The 17,166-nt window shown below is 44.5% G+C and overlaps 1 protein-coding gene across 1 annotated transcript in view; it reads right to left on the bottom strand.

Annotated features, from left to right (window-relative positions):
• Positions 1 to 12,426, bottom strand: part of ADD2 (adducin 2) — a 115,880-nt gene extending 103,454 nt beyond the window's left edge. Inside the window, exon 1 of the mRNA XM_021087396.1 lies at positions 12,026 to 12,426. The gene's annotated coding sequence lies outside the window, so the exon portion shown is untranslated. The remainder of the gene's footprint in view (positions 1 to 12,025) is intronic.

Genomic DNA, 17,166 nt, shown 5'->3' with positions numbered 1-17,166 from the left:
TCTGGTCACTCTCCGCTGGTTACCAGAATTTATCTTCTGCATAACAGGTATCAGTGTCCAGCACCATTCATTTATTTGCATGTTTACTGTCTTTCTCTCCTTCCTAGAGTGTGGCCTCCTAGTTTGCCCCAGCATTCCCAGCACCCGGAAGGGTAGCTGCACACAGATGGGGTTCAGTAAACCCTTGTGGACCGACTGACTGATATTCGTAGTTAAACCACAGAAACCTACCTACCACTGTGATAAATTACTCATTGCTGCTAGTATACCTCAATCACAGTGAAAAAAAAAAATTTACTGCTGTAAAATATACATAAAATTTTCCATGTTAACTTTCTTTTTTTTTTCCTTTCATTTTTAGGGCCACACCCAAGGCATATGGAAGTTCCCAAGCTAGGGGTCAAATCAGAGCTACAGCCACCAGTCTATGCCGCAGCCACAGGAATGACAGAGCGGAGCCGTGTCTGTGACCTACACCACAGCTCACAGCAACGCCAGATGCTTAACCCACTGAGCAAGGCCAGGGATGGAACTCGCATCCTCATGGATCCTAGTCAGGTTCATTACTGCTGAGCCACATGACAGGAACACACAATCCTAACCATTTTTAAGATACAGTTCAGTGGTATTAAACACATTCATAATGTTAGGCAGCCATCACCACCACACACTCCATAACTCTATAATCATTATAAAACTCTATAACCACTAATGACCATCCATTACCCCCACCCCTGGCCACCAGCATTCTACTTTCTGACTCTATGATTTTTGACTACTTTATGTACCTCAGGTAAATGGAGTCATATAGCATTTGCCTTTCTGTGACTGGCTTGTTTCACTTAGTATACATCCTCAAGGTTCATCCGTGTCGTAGCATATGTCAGAATTTCCTTCCTTTTAAGGCTGAATAGTATTCCACCGTGTGTATAAAACACATTTTTCTTCCTCCGTAGGTGGACATTTGGATTTTCTCCATGTTTCAGCTAATGTGAATAATGCTGCTATGAACATGGGTGTACAAACATCTCAAGTCCCAATATAGATCAAATTTAAATATTCATTTTCTTGAACCTCTTTTATTTAACCTTCCTTTCCCCTCCCCCCAAAATGAACAGTAAGGCTGCTCTGTGGCCCTAACGTATCTATCTTATAGAGGTACTGACTGACTAAAAGTGTAAAGATCAAAACTTGGAGTAAGCACATTTTAAAAATGGAATCAACGCTATAGCCATCTTCCCTCCTCTCTCCCTCCCTAAGAGAGTAGCCCCTCATAATACAAACCACAGCATCCTCTAGAGAAGAGCTCCAGAAGCAGCCTGCGCAGCAGAGAAGATCAGGTACCCCAGCTCTTGACATCACCTTCCTCTTAGCAACTCCCCCACATTTCCCCCACTCCTCCCCCTGTTATGCTTTTGCTCTCCCTTTGAGGCTAAGGAAACATCCTTTCCAGTTTACCTTAGAATGGCAGAGCCTTGCTCACATTTAAAAGACAAGTAACAACAAAAAAGAGATACCGTGGCATTTAAGCAAAAGAAAACATGTTGAGTGGATCAATGGCTCATTAGGGAAATGCAAATTTAAAAAGCGAATGGATATATGTATATGTATAACTGACTCACTTTGCTGTACACCGGAAACTAATACCACATTGTAAGTTAACTATACTCCAATCATTTAAAAAAAGGAACACACAATGAGATACTACCCCACCCCTATCATGATGGATAAAATAAAAACAACAAAAACAACACGTGCAGAGACACTAGAACTCTCACACTTTGCTGGTGGGAATGCCAAATGGTACTGTCATTTTGGAAACCATTTGGCAGTTTCTTATAAAGTTTAGCATACCCTTACCACACTGCAAATCCCATGCCAAAGTATTTACCCAGGAAAACCGAAATCTTATGTTTACATAAAAACCTGTAAGCCAATACATGCAGTGGCTTTATTCACAACCATCCAAAACTGGAAAGAACCCAAATGTCATTTAATGGGTGAATGCCTAAACAAAATGTGGTATACCCATCCAAAGGACTATTACTCAGCAATCAAAAGAATGGACTATTAATATTTGTAACAGCATGGATGAATCTCAAAAATGCCAAGTGAAGGAGGTCAGACACAAAAGTCTACACTGTAAGATCCCATTTACATGACATTCTGGAAAAGGCAAACCCCAAAACAGATGGGTGCTTGTCGTAGGCTGTGGGTAGAGGGAGAAGATTCACTACAAAGGAGCATGTGGGAAGTTTTTTCTATTTTGATTTTGGTGGTATTTACATGACTGTATATATTTGTCAAAATCCATAGAACTATACATCTAAGGAAGGTGAATTTTACAGTACATGCATATACATAGCATATAGTATCATATATAACATACATAATATATCTTTTTCTCTTTTTAGGGCCACATCTGAGGCATATGGAAGTTCTGGGCTTGGAGTTAAATTGGAGCTACAGCTGCCAGCCTACACCACAGCCACAGCTACGCCAGATCCCAGCCACATCTGCGACCTATACTGAAGCTTGCAGCAATGCCGGATCCTTAGCCCACTGAGCGAGGCCAGGGATCTAACCTGCATCCTCCCTGATACTAGTTGCTCTTAACCTACTGAGCCACAGTGGGAACTCACATACATAATATCTTAATAAGCTTGACTTTTTTAAAAAGCACAATAAGTTAAATGTGACCTTCTATATAATAGTGGGGGACACAGTAGTAAATAATACCAGAAACCCAAACAGCAGCAGAACAAACCATTTTTAAAGAACTAGTTTCTGATCTTTCAAGGCTGACCCTCTAGCCTTGAAAAACCCTCCTATGATGCAGTACTTTGCCTGGTACTGGTAGCCTCATTTCAAGGTGCCATCTGGGTGCTGGGAAGGCATCCCTTTCAGCCCTTTCTTGAATAGGCCGCAAAGGACCTCCACATCCACAGCCACCTGGCCCACTGATTGGCTGAATCAAAATGACTGACATCCTGAAAGGCAGAGCCCACCCTTGCTGCCTCATCCAAAGGCCCCACCCACACCACCTTACAAGTGTGGCAATAAACACACATTGAACTGTGCGATGGTGTACCAGGAGGATTCCAAAGCAGGAATGGAGACCTCTTTTCAAAATCTAAATAACTTTGAAAAGACTATTCTAGTGGGTAAAATGGAATGGAGAACCTCCAATAGGAGAGCCACCAAGATAGTTACAGATTAGCTCAAAGGCTCACTCTGCAAATCAGAGCCCCACCTTCTTTGCCCTCCTTCTCATTTCCCAGTGTAACTGACCTTTCTGGGGCTGCACCACCCATCTGTAAAATCCTGATGAACCCAATCCACAACAATAAAAACGAGGCTCCTTGCATAACTAAAGCTATAGATCTGCTTTATAACATTGTCAGCTTAATTAAGTATTGCTTCTTGGGTGTCCCAGTTGCAGAATTTATGGATTTGCATCCCATTATTATAAGTCACCCTAATAGATTTGTCACTTAGTATCCTCTAGCTATTTTCATTTTGTGTTTGAAGTTGACTAATGTTTAACATCATGGTTAAGATGAAAGGCTCCGATCGAATGAAAGAGCAAACAGTATGAAACAGAACAGCAGACATTCTTTAATTGTGGAAAAATTGGAAAATATACAAAATTAGAGAACACACCATAAGGAATCCCAAGTACTACTCATCACCTAGCCTCAGAGTAGACTGCAGTTTTCCCAGGTGAGTATAGGTTATGCCTTTTGTGCCAAAGTAATTTTTTCTTTTTTACAGTTGCACCTACAGTATACAGAAGTTCCAGGACTAGGGGTTGAATTAGATCTGCAGCTGCAGGCCTACACCACAGCCACAGCAACACCGGATCAAAGCCACATCTGTGACCTATGCCGTGGCAACACAGGATCCTTAACCCACTGAGCAAGGCCAGGGATTGAACCCACATCCTCATGGACACTATGTCAGGTTCTTAACCTACTGAGCCACAGTGGGAACTCCTCAATGTAATTATTAAAAACACTTTCTGAATTTATCAACTTCACCTCTGGGTGAGTCTTCTTAGAGAATCTGCACACACTGCAGGGGGCACACTAGAGCTGATGTCCTCAGGGTAACACAGTCTATTTGAACATCACCCTGGAAGCTTTTTCCAGGTAGTGATTCAAGGATTGAGATATTGAAGCCCCTGCGAAAGATATGAAATCCTAGATCTAGTCACCAGATGATGATCGCAGTTGATAAATTCAGAAATAGTAACATATGCATATTATTTAGAGATACGGAAGTAGCTATAGAGCATGGAAAGCACAGCTAAAATTGGTTTGCCTGTGGATAAAGGATGTGGAGCAAGGCAAGGATTGTTGCTTTCCATTGGAAGCCCTTCGGTCCCATTAGAGTTACTAACTATACACGTGCCTTGCCTTAAAAACAGTAAAAATGGGGGACAGGTGATGAAGAAAGGAAAATAATGGTATGTTTCATGAAATCCAAGACAGAAAGTCTTGTACCGTATACAGAGGGAACAAGCATGGAATGGGTTAAGCTGGATGCTGCATAACTATGGTAACAGATGTAGCTAATTTAGGATACAAATGAGGGTGTTGGAAAGATCTAAGAGAAACAGAGGGAAAGAGAATAAATTCTAAATAAAGGAAGGCTGAGATGATCAGTAAAGATGCTCCACCGCCTGACACAAGTGAAGAGGGAAAGAACTGAACCTGCCCTCACTTTTCTGGTGTCTTCTCACCATGGATTTTTAGACATGAAAGCCAAGAAATCCTTATATGAGCTCCATGCAAAGTAAAGAGAGCAAATGTGATGACATTTACATTCATTAAAGTAATATGCATGGAAAAGCATGTCCGTTAAATGAAACTCTGTCTTCATGTATTTCAGAGTTTAATAACTTCATTTTTCTTTGAGAAAAACAATTTATAAATGACATTTAAATGCACATGTATTGGTTTTCCCTTTAATAGAATGATTCATGATTGAGCATATGCAGTTAACCACCCCTTTCAAAATTCCACCGAAAATTATTGCAGGAATATAAAAATAGGAACAAAGTCTGCATCACTTCTCGTTACCGGGAAGACTGTCATCCATATGGCAGAGTCTGTGAGGAATCAGTGTCTTTGTAACATCGATTCTTCCCATCCAGCAACATGACATGCAATTTCTAGAGTAAATGCTGGCACTACCTACTTTCTGTGAAAATTGACCATTTTATCAAGAGGTTCACATATGTTAGGATACAATAATGCATAGTGTTCTTATGATTTCAAATCTCTTCTTCTCTCCTTTCAGTCCATATTTCAATTCTAGTATCATTCTTTTTTTCTTTTAATTAGGTTTGCTGGAAGTCTGTCTATTTGGTTGGCATGGCAGGTGGAGGAAAGGGCCTGTAAGAGGTGGGGAGGTGAGGAGCAAGGGCGTGTGCAGAAAGATGGCCCAGCCTACCAGGGCTCAGGTGTGAAGGAAAGAGACGGAAAGCAATAGAGGGAGGCAGGGAATTTGGGCTTTATCCTGAGGGCAGAGAGGTGACAAGATTTGATTTTGGAAAGCTCACTGCGGATGGATGGAGGGAGGTCGGGCTCGATACAGGGAAGACACGTGGGAGGTTCTGGAGTAAGCCAGAGCTCTAGCAGATGGTATGGCTGTGTGAAACGGACCCCCGGGCACCCTAGACCCTCAGGGGGCAGGACAGCCGCCTCAACAGAGAGACCAAAGTCTAGCTGGGCTTTCATGGAAGCTACTAGAACTGCAATCTCTGTGGCCACCTCACGGGAGTCAAGCAGCTTCCTCTCCAAATTGACAAGGGGAGTAGGGGGCTGACCTATGATCTCTCTCCTGTCTGTTTGAGGGAGTTTTTGCTGTCTCCTCGCCTTGCCCCTCCCCTATTGGGCCTAATATGGCTATCAGCCCCGAGGTTCCAAGTCCATGCCTGGTCAAATCAGCCGGAGGGGGGCAAGAGGGTATCAAACAGGCCTTCGAGCTGCCACTCACAGAAGCCAGAGGGATTTGCTACTTGGCATAATTCGTCTTTTCCAGCTACCTCAAGGCTGGGCCCAGGGAAAAGCATTCCAGATATTGTACAGAGCCCCAAAATCTGTTTTCTGGCAACCACATCCTAAATTCCCTGGCCTCCAGGTCCTGCCTGGGTTGCCTGTGGGGTGAGGGACTGAGTCAGATCAAATGTTAGGGATATTTACTGCTGGGCCAAGTGGCATTTATTTATGTACTTCTGTACCTTTATTTTTATTTTTATTTTGGCCATGCCCATGGCATGTGGAAATTCCCGGGCCAGGGATAGGACCCACACCACAGCATCAATCTGAGCCACTTCAGCAACAACACCAGATCCTTAATCCATTGAGCCACAAGAGAACGCCTATATCTTTTAGCTGCAACTGTTGGGTTAATGCAAACCCGCCTGGTTTGAAGCTTTACTGGGAGCTCCCTCAGCACATCTCAAGACTGAGGGTTCAGCCACTCAAGTTGGATGATGATGATAGTGTCTCTAGAGCCTTTTAGGGTTTTTTTGGTTTTTTTTTTTTTTTTTTTTTTTTTTTTTTTTGGTTTTTTGTTTGCTTGTTTGGCCATGCCCACAGCATGTGGAAGTTCCCAGGCCAGGGTTGGAACCTGCACCACAGCAGTGACCAGACTGCTTCAGTGACAATGCCAGATCCTTAACCCACTGCACCACAAGGGAACTCCCCTAGAGACTTTTGATTTATACCCTCCCCTACCCGCCAGCCACACCACAGCCCATCCAGGCCTAGTGCATTGAGCTTGAGGATTATTCCAGGACACAACTGGAGAACAGGCCTGCCTCTTCCCAGGAGGGTTCCTTATTGAATCAGGGGCTGGCTGATGATGGTTGGCACCATCTGCACCATTTCTCGTGGAGAGTCCTTAAGACTCTGGGCCCATTGTTTGCTCTCTCCCTGTTCTCTAAAACTAGCATAGAGTTCCCTGCCTTCCTTTGCCTGGCACTGTCCTGGTTTTTGCACAAAAAGTCCCCTCTCCCAGGAAACCCATCGCTCCTGGGCAACCAGGGTCTTAAGTAACATACCATCAAATAGAACTCTGGGTGTGTGTCCCTGAATTAAACGCATATGTCTATGATATGTGCATATCAAAGGAGAGCCATCAAAAGCACGATTATAGTGGGAGGCTAACATAGTTCTTGTAATCTCTGACAGGTCACCTAGGTACCAAGAGAATTTTAAAATAGATTTGAACAATATACTCGGTAAATTTGTTTTAATCCTTACAATCATACATCGTACTCCACAGAGAAGAGACTTTCTTTTCACTTCATTCAATAACGTTGGCAAATCTTTCATTGGTAGTTTATTCTGGAAGATTGGCCAGGATGAATTTTTATGGAAAGCTTGCCATTCCATAAGGTGCTCTTCAAGTCCAAGGGATTTTGCTATTGTTGTTGAAGACAGAGGCAATTGTTGGTATTACTGCTTTAACATTCTTTCAGCTAAAACAGTGGCAGTCAAGATAGATGGAGTCGGAGTTCCTGTCGTGGCTCAGTAGTTAACAAATCCGACTAGGAACCCTGAGGTTGCAGGTTCGATCCCTGGCCTCGCTCAGTGGGTTAAGGATCCAGCATTGCCGTGAGCTGTGGTGTAGGTCACAGACATGGCTCAGATCCCGCGTTGCTGTGGTTCTGGTGTAGGCTGGTGGCTACAGCTCCGATTAGACCCCTAGCCTGGGAACCTCCATATGCCACGGGACCGGCCCCAGAAAAGGCAAAAAGACAAAAAAAAAAAAGATAAATGGAGTCAAATTTGGGGCTGTGGTCTCCCTTTGAGAGATTCAAAATTCTATTTCAAGAATCTTGAGTCTGTCCTTGCCCACAACTCAAAATGCCCAAACTATACAGAAATCACTTTTGAAGGAAAAAAATATCTTGCAGACCAAGGGTTGACCTAAGTCACTTTCATGAGAATATAACTTAAATATGTACCCTCATAAAGACCAGTCTTCAATACTTACACTTTATAGCTTTTACATAACTAGAATGCCAAAATGAATGTGCAAATAAATACATCTAACTTTAAAATATCAAGGTAATAAAATCAATTTACTGCAACAGAGAATATTGTTTTTTGCTAAAAGTAAAATACCATTTGGGTTTAAAAACAGAAAGATGGATCCTCAGGTCTAGTTACTACATGTTCTCATAATCTGGATTTTTACTTCAACATACTAACGCAGACATACATAAACAATGCAAATCAGTATTAATAACTTCAAAAATGTGCTTGCTACTTGAAGATAATCCATGTATCACAGTTTAAAATTCTGGTAGCAAACCATCCTGAAATACATAAATGAAGTGCCATTTCACACTAACAAAAATAGTATTAACTGCTAACATTTATTCAACACATGTATGCTCCAAGTTTTTCACATGTAATACTTCTAATCCTCACAATCTTACTAGGAAATCAATACTGCATATTTATCCACATATTATGGTAGGAACAGAGAGCTTGAGTAACTTGCCCAAAGCCTCACGGCTAGTAAGCAGAAAAATGGATTTGAAGTCAGGCAGTCTGGCTCCACTTAACCCTTCCACCAAATTGCCCGTTTCATTGCTTTGGACATAAGGTACTTATTGGGAGGTTGCTAAAGCTGCATTAAATGGAGATCTAATCCAATTATTTTAAGACCAGTAATAACAACTTTTTCATTGCATTTTTACTACAACACCTGCAGCTAATAAATTGCTGCAGCTTGGTCCATGGGAAGGTAGAATTGGCCTGAGAGCTCCATTCCTTGCCAGTATAGCCGTGGTCGCCAGGAACTGTGCTTTTGAGTTTGGTGAGCCTGTGACCTGTTTGGACTCACCTCTCTCTCCATGTGTCTCTGTTTAAACTCCCCTCCCCCTCATCTGTGCTGTGGCTCCAGCCACCAGGCCTGCCCCTGGCCCACGTGGGAAGATGCAGAGGCAAAAAGAGGTGTCAGCACTGGTTTGTGGGTTGCCATCGAGATGATCCCGAACATGTTTTCAATATACATATGTAAGATTATCATGGAAACAAAACCACAGGTCTAAGGGACCTGTGCTATGACCATCAGGATCCCTCACACCAAGGGACACTCTAAATAAAAACAGCGGAATGAAATCTACTCTTGTGTCTGACAAGGACACGACTGAAGATGTCTTCCCAAACACTACATCATATCTGAAAAAAGTTCCTCTCTGCTCTCAGAATCAAGAATTGTTCAGGATTCCTGTTGTGGCGCAGCGGAAATGAATCAGACTAGTAACCATGAGGTGGCGGGTTCGATCCCTGACCTTGCTCAGTGGGTTGGGGATCCAGCATTGCTGTGAACTGTGGTGTAGGTTACAGATGTGGTTTGGATCCTGTGTTGCCATGGCTGTGGCTACGGTGTAGGCCGGCGGTTACAGTTCTGATTGGACCCCTAGGCTGGGAACCTCCATATGCCATGGGTGCAGCCCTAAAAAGCCAAAAAAAAAAAAAAATAGAATTGTTGTGCTTCTCTGAAGAAGTTTTTATGTTGTGCTTTTATGTCTGGACATGTGATATTTTGTGTTCCGTGCTCTTCCTGCACAGCTCATCACAACTTGTAATCAGATATTCATTTGAGGGAGAGATTCCTTCCTGAACGTCCCTTTCTTGCATTAGGCAATAAGTTTCCTCAGAGCAGAGACCACATCTGTCTGCCTCACCCCTTTGTTCCTGGCACTTCTCACAGAACATGTGTGGAGCAGGTCCTCACTGAATGTTTGTTGAGTGAAAAAGAGAGTGAACAAGTGGGTGAATAAATAAAGCTATGACTGATGGGCTGGTCAAGTTCCCTTTTCGTATGAGCTGCTAGAAAGCTCAGAGCTAGATCTGTTTGCCCCTCATATGTTTGTATTTTTGTATTAGCCTCCTCCTTAATACACCTTTATGTCTCTGCCTTTAACTTCCTTTTTCTTTCCCATCTACTTCTATGTTAGTCCGCCTTGCTCTATTTTATGAATCCTTGTAAACCATCTTAAATCCCTTGTAGAACAAGGGGTGATAAATACATTTATAAGTCTTTTCATGTGTATTTAAAATCTTAACCCTAAACCCTCTGCCAACAAACATATTCAATCATCTGTAAACTTAAGAATAGCTGAGATTTGCTCATTCCAGCACCATATTGATATTTGAAGTAGATCCAACTCAAGCCTAGAAGCACATGCAGTGTGTCGTTTCAGGCAGTGTTATGTATTTTGTGACAAGCACATTTCTAATCGGGTGAGACAACTGGGTGGACAAGAAAGAACATAGGGCTTGCTACAAAAATGGTATGGATTTCAGATCAAAGAGTGATTTACCTTTAGTGGTTCTCTGAAGGGTATTGACAGTATACTAATAATGGGGGTTTGCTTTCACTGTGCCCTATTTTTTTGGGGGGGGGCAGGGAGTGAGGGTAAGCCAGAGAGGCCTAGGCAAGATTTTGGTCCACAGGCATTGGGAAAATCTGATCACTTTACGGAATGAAAGTAGAACATTACAAAGTAGAAATATTAAATAGCCTAAACAGATTTTAAACATCTCTAACACAGACTCTTCCTATGTCAGTGGGAGGAGTGACTTGCAAGTCTGAAACTTCACAGCTATCTCCCCTCATCTGAACTCATTTAAAACACTCTCACTTCAAAGGTTACCAACTATTTTTCCCTTAAAATGAAACCTCATTTTCAAACCCCATTAATCCCTCATCACACAAGTTCAATATCTCATGGATCTCTACTAGCTCCACACCCTAGAAGTGGAAGAAGGGCGTCTACTTCCCCCATCATTTGCTCCTGCTGCAATTTGGGGTTAGAAAGCACAAAATGTCCATTTAGGAAACAGATTTGATTTCTAGTATTTATAAGGTTCGTTTGAGTCAGTTGAATCTTAGCCGACAAACTGCAAGAGGAGGGAAGAGTGGGTGTAGAGAAACAGATGGGTAATAATCAAGTGTCAAAGATAAATGACAATTTTCAAAAGAATTTGATAGGGTGTGGGCTGGGGCTTTTCTCCCCTCCTCCTTCTTTTCTCTCTCTCCCTCCCCCCCCCTTTTCTTCTTCTTCTTTTCTTTCTTTCTTTTTTTTTTTTTTTTTTTTTTTTTTTTGGCAGGGGGTGGGGATTAGAGAAGAGAAAGGGGGAGAAAAGGCAAGACAATAGGCTAGACCCGAGCGCCTGATCAGCATCCTAAAGCAGTTTGCCCCTCCCTTCCCCCCCAACACCAGGTAGACTGACTACGGTCGCGATTTCAAAACAAGCAGACGCTGTCCTCCGCCTCCCTGGTGGAGGGCGGCCTCCTCCCGGGTGCTGGAGGGCCGGGGAGGCAGGGGAAAAGAGCCGAGGGACGATGAAATCTAAGAGATGAACAGATTGGCCGGACCTCCTCGGGGACAGTGGCCTTTTTTTCCCTCCAAACTGGTGCGGTCGCATAAAAATTCAACCCACTCGGGTCCGCTCACGTGCCCGCGCCCCTGCTCCCAGTGCAGGCGGCTGCCGACGCCGCACCTGCTCGCCCGCAGCTGCGGCGGAGCGCGGCGCCTCAGCGATGGCGAGGCCGGGGGAGCGCGCCCAGCCCTGCCATGCGCGCCTCGCCGCTTCCCCGGAGGGCGGCGGCCGAGCGCGAAGGGGCGGGAGGGGCGGCCCCGCCCGGCGGAGCTCGCCGCCCGCTGGCCCGCCTGCCCGCCTGGACCGAGAAGAAAGCCCCACCTGTCAGACGCTGCGCTCCGGGCGAGTGGGTCCGGCTGTCCCCAGGCAGAGGCCAGAGCTTGGAAGCCCGGCTTTCCAAAGAACCTCCAATGTTACATCAGCAACAAAAACCTTTAGGCATAAAGCACAGCCGCGGGTAAGGGCTGCATCGCACTCATTAAGACAAGCTCACCGTTCTGGACCAACCAGCTCCCGCTCGGTGGAAGGATGCTGTAGGGGTCTCAAATTCGATTAAAATAAACAAAACCAAGGCCAGCCCACGGCGCCCACTCCCAAGATGGGCTTACCTCCTGCACGGCATCTTATCCATCTCTGGTCTTCCACTGCGGGTTGTGGGGTTTGGTTTGTTGGCTGTTGTTTTTCTTTTTTGGATCTGCTCGATAAATGAGCCCAGCTAATCGTCAGGGCAATGTTTTCTACTCATCCTGCAGCCCCGCACTCGCCAGAGCTGCCTGGAATTCCACCAGCAATGCAGCTTCTCCGCGTCAGCGGTAATTACAGACAACAGAGGCTGCTACTCCTTGACAAAAGGCTTTCGTTGCCGTTCGTCCCTTACAGCCGTGCTGTCAGAATTAAATCCATTTCCCGCACCAGGCGGGGAGGAAATGAGAGCTCTCTTGGCCGTGTGCGCTGACAAAAGAATGCTTGGCGGTGCCCACAGCGCCCCCTCTAGCGGGCCGCTGCCCGGCCACCCGAGCGAGGGCCGCCGTGCTGCAGTGCCCCCGCCCGCAGCCTGCCGCCCGCGCTGCCGCAGTCCCGCCGCCCAGGCCCTCTGCCCACGGCCACTCCCGCACCGCGAGCTGCTCGGAACAGCCAAGAGCCAACGTGAGCATGTTGTTGCTCGGAAGAAAATCTGAAACGTGAGCTCTGTTAGAGGATGTATCCTCCTGGGATTAAATAGGAAAAAGTCTTGTTCCTGTCTGGAAAGGACACTTTGCCTTGAGAAGACCAATTCAATTAGTGATTTTAATAGCAATTGTTCAACCGTTTGAATTCCAAGGCTTTTTAATCCCTATTCTAATGCTGATTCCGTTTTCCACGTGGGCAAAATATTTGCTATTGCCCTACCCTCTTAGGCTATGTATGGGCCCAGGTCCCTCCAATTCTCACTATTTCCTCCTCTCACTCCCTCCTCTCCCCAGTCTCCCACCCCAGAAGGAACAGGTGTTTCGTGAATGGGCAGCTGGATGGAGCACCAGAATACGTGGTTACAGTCTCAGACCTCCCATTAAGTAATTAGCTGTGTGACCCTGATGAAGTCACTTAACCTCTCTGGGCCTTATTGTCTTAACTCTGTAAAATGGTAGTATACCTAAGGCAACTCTCACTTCTACTTTCTGACGGTGTTTCTCAATGTGTGGCCCTCAGAGAAGAGGGATGTCGGGTGGCAGCTTGGGACTTTAGACGCTCATATTCTCCATCAACCCCAAAGCTCCCCTAAATCAACATTCATGCCAGATGTTTTTAAAAATGTGATGGCAGGGCAAGTACAGCTTCTAGAAAAGCCTCTGGTCACTGCCCCCATCCAGATCATGGCCCCTCTGCTCCCTCAAGGTTCTGGGGCAACACAGCCGCATAAAAATCACCAGACCCCACTACAGCACTGCTGCAGAATCAGAATTTCTGGAGCTGGGGCCAGAAACCCATGTTTTTAACAAGCATTCCTAACGATTCCTTTGAAAACTAACGTATGAGAAATGCGACTGTACTTGAGCTACTACCAGTGTAGGAAAGAAGAAAGTGCCCACTACAAAAGCCCTAGGACACCTGGCAAGCACTGCATTTCAGGGGCCAGAGTGAATTTTGCCTTTCTTCTCTAGCTCCCCCAGCCCCTCCAACCCCTGGTCTCTAGCCTTACTTCCCCACTCAGTGCTTCTCATCCGTTCCCACTTCATCCTCAGAATCACTCAGCAGAAGCCCTCTCCCCATTCTCTCATCAAAATCTGCTAGAATTACAAGCAGCTCAGCCACCAGGACCTGAAGTCTGTCTGGCCAGAACCAGGAAATGACATGTTTATTGAGACACTCAGGTGGCCTGAGCACTATTGGTGCTGAGCAATAATATCTGAGAAGTTGGAACTGCCTTCTCCAGAGCCCCAAAATCACAGGTATGGTAAGCCCTTTTCTAAAACAGAACCCAAAAAGGGAAGAGAATTTTTGTTTAGTCTAGAAATAGCAGGTTTCATAAATCCCCTTGGTCATGTTCATCACTCAACATTTTCTCTTCCTGGTGTGTCCTTAAGCTTTCTCAAACTAATAATAGCAAACTCTTGTTTGGTCCTGCCATTGCATTTTGATCATTATCCTACAAGAACGCTATGAGGATGGAAATATTATTATCCTATTTAATAGATGAAGAGACAGAGGCGCAGAGAGGTTAGGTTACTTCCCAAGGTTCCACAGCTAGTAGGTGGCCAAGCCAGGATGCAAACTCAAGCACCATGGCTCCATAGCTGAGCCCTAACCTTACACATGGCCTCTCAGAGGAGACAAAAAAATTTACTTTACAAGCAGAATTAATCCTCCTACATGGTTGGTGGAAGGAAAATTGCCACACCACTGTGGAAAACCATATGGGGAATTCTCAAAAAACTACAAATAAAACTACCGTGTAACCCAGCAATTCCACTCCAGGGTATATATCAAAACAAACAAACAAACAAAAAAAACAGAAAAAGCTAATTTGAAAAGACACAAGCACTGCAATATTCATAGCAGCATTATTTACAGTTGCGAAGGCAGGAAAGCAAACTAAACGTCCATCCATAGATGAATGGATGAAAAAGATGAGGTATATATATATATATATATTGGACTGCTACTCAGCCATAAAAGAAGAATGAAATTTTGCCATTTGCAGCAACATGGATCGACTTGGAGGGCATTATACTGAATGAAACAAGTCAGACAGAGAAAGATAAATACCGTATGATATTTATATGTGGAATCTAAAAAAAATACAAGAAATTAGTGAATCAAACAAAAAAAAATAAAGCAGACTAACAGAATAAACTAGTGGAGAGAGGGAAGCTGGGAGAGGCGATATAGAAGTAGGGGATAAAAAGGGAGTTATGACAGGAATATACAAAATCTTGTGTGTGAAACTTTTGAAAATTATAAAGTGCTGTAGAATTTAAAGAATAGTTCATTCAACTTTTTAGAAGTTTTTCCAAAGACTAAAAAAAAGCAGACTAAGACACTAATAAAGTCGATAAAACTGATACACTCTCCTCTTCCCCAAAAAACTGATTCTGCTTTGATTATGCTCTTCTAGCCATCACAGAATCTTAAAAAATATATATATCCCTTCATCTTCTTCCAGATGCCGTCTAAATATGATATCTGAATATGGTGAGTGCTTGGAAGATTAGCACCATTCTGTGGTTTTACAAATTGTTCAAATATCAGATAGGAAACCAAACTTCATTGTATTAATTTCCATAGTAATAGTCCATATGGTTCTCAAAGTTCTCACTCAATTCCAAATTAACTTTGAAATCGAACTAGTTGACTCCACACAATATCACTAGAATTCAAATTTCTTGATGCAGAAAGCTCAAGATGCCCGGCCCTTAAACGGGGACAGGAGAGCATAGCCAACTCCACGTCAGACCCAGAAAATCACATTTGCCTGGCCTCTAATGGCCAGATAGTTTAAAATTAGACTTTCTAACTGATCTGTGATAAAATTATTTCTAATCTCCAAGTCTCTTGACAAAAATGTTTCTAACCAGCAACAACTTGTTAAGAGAGCAGATGGCAGTGTAACAGACACCTGCAGTGTCTAACAGACTTATGTGGCAAGGAATTGAGGGTGATATCTGGCCAAAAACCAGCTAAAAACTGAGGCCACCAGCCCAAAAGTCCTAGAGAAAATAAATTCTGCTGATACCCACTTAAGCTTGGAAGCAGATCCTTCCCCAGCCAAGCCTTCAGCTGAGACCCCAGCCCAGATCAACACCTGCCTTGAGAGAAGCAGAGGACCTAGTTAAGCCAGGCCGAAGAAGGACTTCTAACCTGTAGAAACTGTGACATAATAAATGTGTTGTTTTAAGTTTGTGGCCATTTTTTGCACACCAATAGATAACTGAAACAGGGCCTTAGCACTCTCCAGGATCAGGCATTCTTATGAACAGCTTTCCCCAGGGCATGCTGGAGGTGCTGAAGGAACTGACACCCCAGGGAGTCAGCTCTCAACCAATGGCCATCAGGAGTTAGCAGGTAAAAAGCCCGGCTACCTCCTCTCTCAGTGTTCTGAGGAGGACACCTCGGAGGCATTGTGCGTAGGCCCCCAGCATGGCTGAGCCTCAGTTGGCCACAGCAGTCACCCGTTCAGCACACATATTTATAGTCTGGCTTCTCTTCCTTGTATCATTTCCCACTCTCCTGTTGGTGCTTCCTAGGCTTGCCCCCAAATAAAATACCAATCATGGCCTACTTTTAGAGAAATCAAATTTAAGACAGAAGAGAAGGGGGAAAGACAGTGCTTTCAAAGCAAGACCAATGATAAATTCTAAGTCTAGATCTCCTGAAGACACCGCTCTTCCAACAAACGAAAATTCAGCCAACCCTGTGGCTGTGGAAAGAGAATGAATCTGGGTCCAGGGCCTGGGACTCCAGTCTTAGTCCTACAGACAGTGTGGCAACTCTGACCTCGAGGCCCAGCTATGAAGAGGGTAACATGCTAGCCCTCTGTTATGGGCTGACTTGTGCCCCCCTGCCACCCCCACATTCCCATGTTGAAGTCCTAGCCCCTAGTACCTCAGAATGTGACTGTATTTGGAGTTAGGGTCATCAAAGAGATAAGGTGGTAAATCAACGGAATAATTAAGAGATTAAAAAATAGCTAGTGTGAGTGGGCCCTAATCCAAGAGGATGCTGCCTTTTTTTCCCCCTCTATAGCCTCGCTGTGGCATATGGAAGTTCCCAGGCCAGGGGTTGAATCAGAGCTGCAGCTGTGACCTACGCCACAACTTATGGGCAACATCTGGTCCTTAACCCACTGAGTGCGGCCAGGGATCAAACCTGCATCCTCAAGGAGACAGGGTCAGATCCTTAACCCACTGAGCCACAGTGGGAACTCTGGATGCTGCCTTTTAAGAAGAGATGTGGACACAGAGTGATGCAGAGAGAAGACAGCCATCTACAGCCAAGGAAAGAGGTGTCAGATGAACCCAGCTCTGCTGACACCTCAATCTCTTGATCTCAGATAAATTTCTGGAATTCAACCCCCCACATTTCATCTATGGTACTTGGTTATGGCAGCCCTAGAAAATGAATAGCCTCCTCCCACCCAGGGTTATCGTGCAAACAAATGGGATGCCAAATGAAGGTACTTCCAGTCTTATTAGTGATTAAAACGAGACCACTGGCAACTGGCCCCCCATCCACATGAGGGAAGAGCCATGCAGGGACGCACCACCTGCGA

This window comes from Sus scrofa, chromosome 3 (assembly GCF_000003025.6).
Source record: "Sus scrofa isolate TJ Tabasco breed Duroc chromosome 3, Sscrofa11.1, whole genome shotgun sequence".
Taxonomy (NCBI): domain Eukaryota; kingdom Metazoa; phylum Chordata; class Mammalia; order Artiodactyla; family Suidae; genus Sus; species Sus scrofa.
The sequence above is the reverse complement of the archived record's forward strand: the minus strand, read 5'-3'. Positions and strand labels throughout refer to the sequence as shown.